The following is a 10,211-nucleotide window of genomic DNA, read 5'->3' on the forward strand; positions in this document are numbered from 1 at the left end:
GAGTCATGGTAGTGGGAGCGGGGAGGAAACCTTTAGGAACTAGAGGAAGGTTGTATTTCTCATCTTTGTTACATCACATCGCACCCTGACTGGCTCATCTCCTCCCCGAGACCCCTCTCCACTCTTCCTCCCCCTTCATGTGCTCCTGGCTAGCTTTCTTTAAGCTAGACAAGAACCAAGAGGACTGAGTGATGATCTCTCTACTAGCTATCCACTGTATTTTTAGAGATGAATTTCAGAGACTTAAATGAAAAATCATGTGTGCTTAGAGGACAGATAATTTACTCAGCTTCCGCAAGTCAGCTTCACGGAAGACTTCGCCTCAGGTCTTAAAGGATGACTGAGAGTGAAATATACAATAGCGATTACAGACATTTTGATATTTTTGTATTATGGGTTAAACCTTTTAGGGTCAGGATTTCTGTGAGAGTTATCATTACAGATCCAGCAAGACTCAGGGCAGTGCCTGGGGGACTAGATAGGTAGTGATGAGAAGGGTGCCTGCGGTATATAAGTGGTATTCACACAATTTTACTCTTATCCTTTTGTGTGGATTGCATTGTGGCTCTCAAAAGGATTGTTGAACTTCTAATACCTGCTACTGTGTCCCTATTTGAAAATAAGGTGTTTTATTTTTTTAAGTTAATGGACTCATACTAGAGTTGAGTGACCTAATCCCTTCTGGATGACGCCTAACAAAATGGGTAAACAGGCATGAGTGGCAAGATCACAGGGGAAGACAGACAACAGGTAAAGATAGAGGCAGGTCCATTTTCAAGCTCACGAATTATTTTCAGCAGCTACTAGCAACACAAACAAACAAAAACAGGACTTTCCTCTAGAGATAAAGCCATAACTTTGACCTTTTAGCCTCCTAAACTTTGATAAAATAAAATTTCTGGCTTTAAAATCACCCAGTTGTGGTATTTTCTTTGCTACCATTGGAGCAGGTAACTAGGATACCTTCTTACATCAGGTGCAAGACAGATCAAGAAGATTTGATCAAATGTACTTATATGTTGCACAATGAATCAGTGAGAGAGTTGAACAAGAACTCAGTAATAATTTCCCACTTCTGGTCTTTAGTTTCATCTACACAGCAGAACCAATCTCTAAGGACACGTATCCTCTGTGCCAATTCATTATAATTTAAATCGAATAACTAATATATGGGAGCTACTGTACATACAAAACAAAGTAGAAATGAAGGTATTTATTTTTATCTGTTGATTTTACTTATCCCATTTAGTTTCCTCTGATTGAACTAAAACATCTCAGGCAATGGAACAAGGACGAGAATGTATATCTCTCTCATAACCTTATCTACAATGACAGTGACAGACTGAATGAATTTTATTAAAAGCAATTTAGCATCGACCAGTTAAATATACAAACTACCCATCTGAATCAGAGATATTTCAAGACTTCTTCAAATTAAAGGGGAAAAAAATGTTGGGAGATTACATCACAAATTGGAACTGTCTTGGTAGGCAATTCAAAAGTAACAATGAAATAAATTATCTAAATTTAAAATATTTTATTCCATCTATCACAGTTTAAAAAAAAAAAGCAGCTGCATTTTCCCTGTCCGATCAAAATATTATAACACAAGCTAATTATTTTTAAACAGGCGTTTTGAGCTATGTTATAGTTTCTTGCCCCTGTCCCACAATGCACCTTCAAAAGTGTATTTTAAAAGGAGTTCTTAGATGATATTTCATCTAGAAAGTAACTATAAAGATGGGGAAGAACGTATTATATTTATCGTTGGCATTCTAAATGTCTTTTAATAACTTACGTAGAGTCGATGAAATTTTTCGAGCTAGATTTAATGTTTAACTCCTTGTTCTGCCCCTTTCTGGGCACTGGAGAGAAGCTGACCGGTGGGAAAGTCTGCTCTTTATTCTCCAGCCTCTAGAGCGTCAACATCTATTTCCTAGCATTGTCTCGGTGGCAAATGACAGCCCTGCTGTAACGGAATTTCCTATCTATGCAACAGGAATGATAAAAGCACCTATCTTGTAAACTTTGAGTGAAAAAGCTCCTAGCATATAATAAGTCCTCTACAATCACTAGCGTACAGTAATAGAATGTACTTATCTCCACTTCAACCTCAGAAAAGAGATTTTACTGTTAGGAAGGTTCTTCGTCAGATAAATACCAAAGTGTGACTATTTTAAATGTAAGAAATTTGGCTGATTTTGATAGCAGTGTTAAGAGAATCCCCACGGGGTACCTCAGTCAATAATTCTGTTTTGTCATTTAACTATCCACATTTTGATTCACACACCATCACAGATCATTTCACCTTAATGTACCAGAAAAATAGAAACCTAACATAGTAACAGCCAGGAAGAAATTACAGTCCAAGACGATTTCAGTTGCTGCCAATCTCAAAGTAACAGAGCATAATCTTACTGTTGTTCTGTTGTTGTTGTTTATTTTCTAAAGAATCTCATGTGTAGAACCCAGATCTACACCTTCAGGAGCTTAATATGCCTGAGACGCAACTTCGTGAAGGGACCAGAGATGAATGACACTAGTCACTGCTCTCTAGAATCTCTAGAAAAGTAGTGTGCAATGAGGGATCGTATATTTGATGAGGAAAATGCTGTGATCCAAGCCATGCCCCCACCCTCTTTCTCTCTCACACCACATGTAGGCACTTGGGACCTTGCTGTTATTTGAAAACATGCCAGGTTTACTCCAACCTCACTTACCTCGTATTTCTCTTCATTCTGCCTATAATCTTCTCATCTTTTGAAAAAGCTTGGTTCCTGCTATCAGTTAGATGTTATCTTGCTTAGATGTTCTTCCTCAGAGAAAGCAGTACTCATCGAATGTGCTGGTCCGGGTAGACTAGAGACACAAATCCATGAGGGCAGTCATGTGTGTGTAAGAAAGAGCTTTATATCAAAGAGTAATAGTATATTAAGAAAACATCCCAGCCCAGTCCAGATCAAGTGCCTACATCCGATATTAGCCCATATGCCCGCTACCAATCTATAAATTTCTCTTCAGGTTCATGCAAGACATGCAATGATGCCAAATGCAGCAAGATCACAGGTCAGGTGGGTTGAAAGTCTTGTGGATCTAGTGGCAGTGAAAGTATCTCAGTGCTGGCAGGGGTCTCCAGGTGGCTCCTTCAGCTCCAGAGCTCTGGTACAGCTCCATGAGTCTTGCCAGCAGGAAGTTGAAGCAGAGTCTGTATGTATCTGGCCTCCACTCAGCTATTTATCTCCCTTGAGCCTCTAAATGAGGTCATTAAGCTGTGTCCTGATGGACGGGCTAGACTCCACCCCTTTGCGAGTTGACAGCCACACCAGCTACTCAGAAGTATTTTACTGTATGAATTTCCTATTGCTGCTGTTAAAAATTTCCACAAATTTAGGGACTTAAACAACACAAATTTATCTTGCAGTCCTGCAATGTGGATGTCGAATACCAATCTCACTGGGTTAGGAGCAAGATGTCAGCAAGGTTATCTTTCCAGATGGTCTAGGAAATAATGGATTCCCTGGCCTTTCCAGCTTTCAGGCTACCATATTCTTTGGTGGTGTAGTGGTTACACATTGGGCCACATTGATCCACAAGGTCAGCAGTTCAAAAACAGCAGCTGTGCCTGGGGAGCAAAATGGGGCTTTTTCTACTCATGTGAACAGCTGCAGTCTCAGAAACTCACAGGGGCAGTGCTACCCTGTCCCTTGACGCTGCTGTGAATTGGAATCCACCTTTGGCTGGCGGTCCCTTTCCATCACGTCTGAACACTGCAACATTGCCTCCTCCAACCTTTTCTTCTATGATCATATCTCTCTGTCTCTGACTAGAGCCAGAAAAGACACTCTGTTTTCAAGGACTCATGTCATTAGATTGGGCCCAGCTAAGTAATACAGGATACTCTCCTCATCCCAAGGCCCTATAACCTTAATTATATCTGCTGTCTCTCTTCCCATGTAAGGTAATATGTTCACAAACTTCCTGGGATTAAAACATGAAGATCTTTAAGTGCCCTTTATATTGTCTGCCAAGCTCATCCTTCCACGTCTCTTTAAGTTGTTTTTTGTTTGTCTCTTGCTTGTTGTTGTTATTGTTTGATAACACTATGAACTTATCCAGGACCCCCTGGTGTTACAATGGCTAAATGCTTGGTTGCTAATAGAAAAGTTAGTGGATTACATCCACCCAGAGGTTACAGGGAGAAAAAGCCTAATGATATGCTTCTGCCAAGATTACAGCCTTGAAATTTCTACAGGGCAATTCTCCTCTGTCACACGGGCTCACACGAGTTGACTTGGACTCTAAAACACATATCAACAGCAACACATAAGATATTCCTGTGTTCTCTATTCAAGAAATGCCCCGCCTGTGCCCTATATGCCTACATTATTTTGGGTTCTTTGTAAAAATAAGAACTTAATGTATTTTGATCCCAGCACCGACAGAAATACTTTTATGAAGAATCAATACATTTTTATTAGTTGAATAAATAAATTTAGCTTTTTCAATTGGCATAAACTTTAAAGAGGCAGTCTTGCCCATATTGTGCCTAAAATATAGATAAGCACACGATTTAGTGAAAACCGGGGAGCAATTTTCTGGCATAGGTCACTGTGGAACTATAAAATGATAGTGTTCTTGAAGGAATGGTTGAGGACAAGTGAGGCAGAAGAAATAAGTCAGCCAAACCACCAAGGGCATTTAGATTTCATTCTGTAGGGCATGAGAACCATCGAAGGATTTTAAATGGAGGACTAACTTGATTAATCTTGTGTTTAGGGTGATACTGTGTTACTAGTATCGTTGTGAAGGAAGTTTGCTTGGAAGAAGGCCAAATGGGAGGCTTGGAAGTGAATGTTCCTCCATGTTCCAAGATGTGAGCTGGTTAATCTGATAAACTACTGAATGGTAAAGTGCTAATAAAAAATTTTTATCAGAGAATCCATCGCGTCCTCAAGGTAGTATGTGTGAGTAATATAATAGTTATCCACTGCAGATATTGTGCCTTCTGCTATTGACTGCAGTAAATTTTTGGAAGCATCTAAGGCTACCTTATTAAGATTTTCTTGAAATATTAAAAAAGGCAAGTTCTATAAACCCCAGTTGGTAGCTCAAACGCACCAATTGTCCAGTGGGAGAAAAGACCAAGCAATCAGCACCCATGACAATTGCAGTCTAGAGACACTGTGTGGAGCAGCTCTACGCTGTCCTGTAGGGTCCCTATGGGTTGGAATTCACTTGACGGTACAAGAAAAACAATAAGAACTGCAATAAAAGATTCAGTTTTACGTGGTTCCAGTCTGGCAGTGGCATACAAAGTTACATTCAGCAAGTAGTCCAGCTGTTTTGTTGTGCCTTTGTTCCCTCCAACTGTGCAATGGTGAAACAAAGCCAACAGCATTGCCATGTGAGGATGGCTTGTAACTATGTAGTAAGAGAGAGGAAACAGTCAAAGATGATATCAGTTTTAAATGGGGGTGACATGAATAAAGTGGTGTCTAATAAAAAAGCGGAGAACGATGGCGGCAGGAAAACATTATAGGGTTATAAGGTCTGCAGATGTGTTTGATTTTAAACATTGAATTTTGTGCTCGATTCTCACTCCATGCCACCGCCTATTTAGAACATGTTTTGCACTGTTATATTTAGGGAATTATCAGCCCTTCACTGGAGATTTTTATATAGCAAACAAAATCATCTGCTGTTCTGGTAAAAAGGACAAAAATATTAAAGAGATAAATGGGATACTTGATAAAGTACAAAATGTTTCTTACACTATCTCTTTGGACTCTCCATTTTGCAGTAATTAATTTAGTTAAAGACATTGATTTTCAACATTAATATTTACATATTCAATTACTTTACAGTTCAAAGTAGAAAATACTCCAAATTGATAGTTCCATAGAAAATACTAATTTTCTTTTTTTTTTTAATTTTATTGAGGGCTCGTACAATTCTTATCACAGTCCATACATACATCCATTGAGTCAAGCACATATGTATATTTGTTGCCCTCATCAGTCTCAAAACATTTGCCCTCTACTTTAGCCCTTAATATCATTTGCTCATTTCCCCCTCCCTCCCCCTCCCCCTTCCCTCATGAACCCTTCATAATTCATAAATTATTATAGTTTTGTCATAAGTTACACTGTCCAACGTCTCCCTCTGCTCTCTTCTCTGCTGTCCATCCCCCAGGGAAGAGGCTATACTTAGATTCTTGTAATTGGTTCCCCCCTTCTACCCTACATTCCCTTCACCCTCCAGGCCTCGCCCCTCTCATCACTGGTCCTGAAGGAGTCATCTATCCTGAATTCCCTGTGTTTCAAGTTGCTATCTGTACCAATGTACATCCTCTGGTCTAGCCAGATTTACAAGGCAGAATTGGGATCATGATATTGGGGGGGAGGAAGCATTTAAGAACTAGAGGAAAGTTGTATGTTTCAGCATTGCTACCCTGCACCCTGATTAGCTCATCTCCTCCCCAAAACCCTTCAGCAGGGGGGTGTTCAGATGCCAACTGATGGACTCTGAGTCTCCACTCTGCACTCACCCACCTTTACAATGACATGATTTCTTGTTCCTAGATGCCTGTCACCCGATCCCTTCAACAGCTCGTGGTCACACATAGTGGTGTGCTTCTTCCTTGTGGGCTTTGTTGCTTCTGAGCTAGTTGGCCGCTTGTTTATCTTCAAGCCCTTAAGACCCCAGATGCTATATCTTTTGATAGCCAGGCACCATCAGCTTTCTTCCCCACCTTTGCTTATGCACACCTTTTTCTTCAGTGATCGTATCAGGAAGGTGGGCACCCACTGATCTGATTTTTAGTTATTTGATGTCTGATAACTGGTCCCTTCTGCACCTCGTGGTCAGACAGGCTGGTGTGCTTCTTCCATGTGGGCTTTGATGCTTCTCAGCTGGATGAGAAGCCTTTAAGACCCCAGATGCTATAGCTTTTGCTAGCCGGGCACCATCAGCTTTCTTCACCACCGTTGCTTATGTTTACATTTTTCTTCAGCAATCGTTTCAGGAAGGTATGCATTCTGGAATGCCAATTTAAAAGAACAATGTGTTCTTGAAATGAGTAAGCGCTTGAGTGGAGGCCCAATGTCCATCTGCTGCCTTACTACTAAACCTATAAATATATGCACGTGGACCTATTTCCCCACCCTCCTATATAAATATATTTACATATGTACATTCCGGTCTTAAAACCTCTATACATACCCTTTGTCCCCTAGTTTTTTCCTCTATTTCCCTTTACTTTCCTCTTGTCCCACTATCATGCTCAGCCTTCATTTGGGTTTCAGTGATTTCTCTCGGTTGCATTGCCCTTGCTGAATCCTTACCAGGCCTCTCACACCCTCCTTGTCACTGATTTTGGATCACTTGTTGCTCCCTTGTCCCTGGGTTGGTCAGCACCACCTCCTTACCCCTGCCTCCTCCTCTCCTGTGTCCCCCCAGATCCGTTGGTCCCATTGTTTTCTCCTCCAGACTATTCATCCGAAAATACTAACTTTCATGCAATTTTTTTCTCTAACCAAAACCAATCCTGACTTTCTCCCTCGAATGTTAATGCTCAAAACTATTTCTTGGGCCAGCCCCAAACCCAACTATGTGGACAGCTCCCCCTTCCTGCAGAAGAATTCACTTCAGAGGACAATACTGAAGCTATAGCTCAGGGAGAGGGACATGTCTGATCAGAGCACACAAGAGCAAATGAAGGGGGAGGAAGAGAGAGTAGAACACATGCTGGCCCACCAAGCCTTGATGAGGATATTCCTGCTAAGAGCAGCCAATCCACAGAGAGGACCATAGGGCTTGCCCCACTATGAGACAGGATGTTCCTCACTTACCCATAGCGCTACAGGGACACTGGACACAAAGTGTGGGAATTGTGCCCGATCTGACCCCACCACATTGAGGTGAAACACTAAAGGCATGCAATAGAACAGCAAGGGGAACAGAGCATCAAAGTCCTGAAGAAATACCAAAAATAGACTTGGGACCAGGGTGTGGCACCCCATCAGACACAACCAGAAAACACCCCTCAACAAACAGACCTTGGACTATTTATAGACTTTTCTTTTTCTCATTGGTTTTTGTTGTGGTTCTGTTTTCTTTTGTTGCTTTGTTTTGCCCTGTCTTGTTCTTTTGTGCATATTATTGTCTCTGCAGGTCTACCTAGAAAAGATAGGCAAGATAAACAATCTGGAGGAGAAAACACCGGAACCAACAGTTCCTTGGAGACATGGGAGAGGGGGAGGTGGGGAAAAGGAAGTCAGTGTTAACAAACCCAGGGGCAAGGGTTCAACAAGTGATCCAAAATTGATGGCCAGGAGGGTGTAGGAGGCCCGGTAGCACTTGATCAAGGGCAATGTAACCAAGAGGAATTACTGAAACCCAAATGAAGGGTGAACACAATAGTGGGACAAGAGGAAAGTAAAAGTAAATAGACAAAAGAAGTAGGGTACAAAGGGCATTTATAGAGGTCTAAATACAAGCATGTACATATGCAAATATATTTATATATGATGATGGAGAAATAGAACTATGTGCATGTATTTATAGGTTTAGTACTAAGGTAGCAGATGGACAGTGGGCCTCTACAAAAGCACTCCTTCAATGAGAGAACACTTTGTTCTATTAACCTGGCATTCCATGATGCACACCTTCCCAACATGATCACTGAAGACAAAGCAGGTGCATAAGCAAATGTGGTGAAGAAAGCTAATGGTGCCAGAATATTAAGAGATATAGCATCTGGAGTTTTAAAGGCTTGAAGTTAAATAAGCAGCTATCTAGCTGAGAAGCAACAAAGCTCACATGGAAGAAGCACACAAGCCTGTGTGATCTCGAGGTGTTGATAGGATCAGACATCAGGCATCAAAGAACCAAAAAATTGTATCATTGTGAATGAGGGGGAGTGCAGAGTGGATACCCAAAGCCAATGTGTAGGCAACTGGACGTCCCTTTACAGAAGGGTCAGAGGGAGGAGACAAGCCAGCAAAGGTGTAGTATAGCAACGATGAACCATACAACTTTCTTCTAGTTCTTAAATGCTTCTTCACCCCCACTATCATGATCCCAATTCTACCTTGCAAACCTGGTTAGACCAGAGGATGCACAGCAGTGCAGATGGGAACTGGAAACACAGGGAATCCAGGACAGATGAACCCCTCAGGACCAGTGGTGAGAGTGGCGATACTGGAAGGGAAAAGGGAGCAGGGATAGAAAGGGGGAACCAATTACAAGGATCTACTTATAACCTCCTTCCTGGAGGATGGGCAACAGAGGAGTGGGTGAAGGGAAGACACTGGACAGTGTAAGATATGATAAAATAATAATTTATAAATTATCAAGGGTTCATGAGGGAGAGGGTGCAGGGAGGAGGGGGGGAAGAAAGCAAAATGAGGAGCTGATTCCAGGAGCCCAAGCAGAAAGCGAGAGTTTTGAGAATGATGAGGGCAACAAATGTATAAGTGTGCTTTACACAATTGATGTATGTGTGGATTGTGATAAGAGTTGTATAAGCCCCAATAAAATGATTTTTTTAAAGTAATATACAACTTTCCTCTAATTCTTTAAATGCTTCCTTCCCCCCACTATTATGATCCTCATTCTGCCGTACAAATCCAGCTACACTAGAGCATGTACACTGGTACAGGTAAGAGCTGTAAAACACAGGTAATCCAGGACAGACAAACCCGTCAGGACCAATAATGAGAGTAGTGATACCAGGAGGGTAAGGGAAATGCGGGGAGAGAAAGAGGGAACTCATCACAATGATCTGTATATAACCCATTCACTGGGGGATGGACAACAGAAAAGTGGGTGAAGGGAGACATCAGTCAGTGTAAGACATGAATGAATAATAATAATTTATCAATTATCAAGGGTTCATGATGGAGGCAGAGGGGGAAAATGAGGAGCTGATACCAAGGTGTCAAGTAGAAAGAAAATGTTTTGAGAATGATGATAGGAAAAATGTACAAATGTGCTTGACACAATGAATAGATGTATGAATTGTGATAAGAATGGAAAGAGCCCCCAATAAAATGATTTTTTTTAAAAGACTGTGTCTTTAGATTAATTATGATTGATTTATTTTAGAGGATTCAAGCCAGGAAAGAGGATTCAATTACTTTAATATAAGCTCAAAATTATTTATATCATTAAAGAAATTCCGAGTGTATATTGAGTCCTGCATTAGTTAG

This window comes from Echinops telfairi, unplaced genomic scaffold (genome assembly GCF_000313985.2).
Source record: "Echinops telfairi isolate 266 unplaced genomic scaffold, ASM31398v2 ScPeMD7_6;HRSCAF=24_0, whole genome shotgun sequence".
NCBI lineage: Eukaryota > Metazoa > Chordata > Mammalia > Afrosoricida > Tenrecidae > Echinops > Echinops telfairi.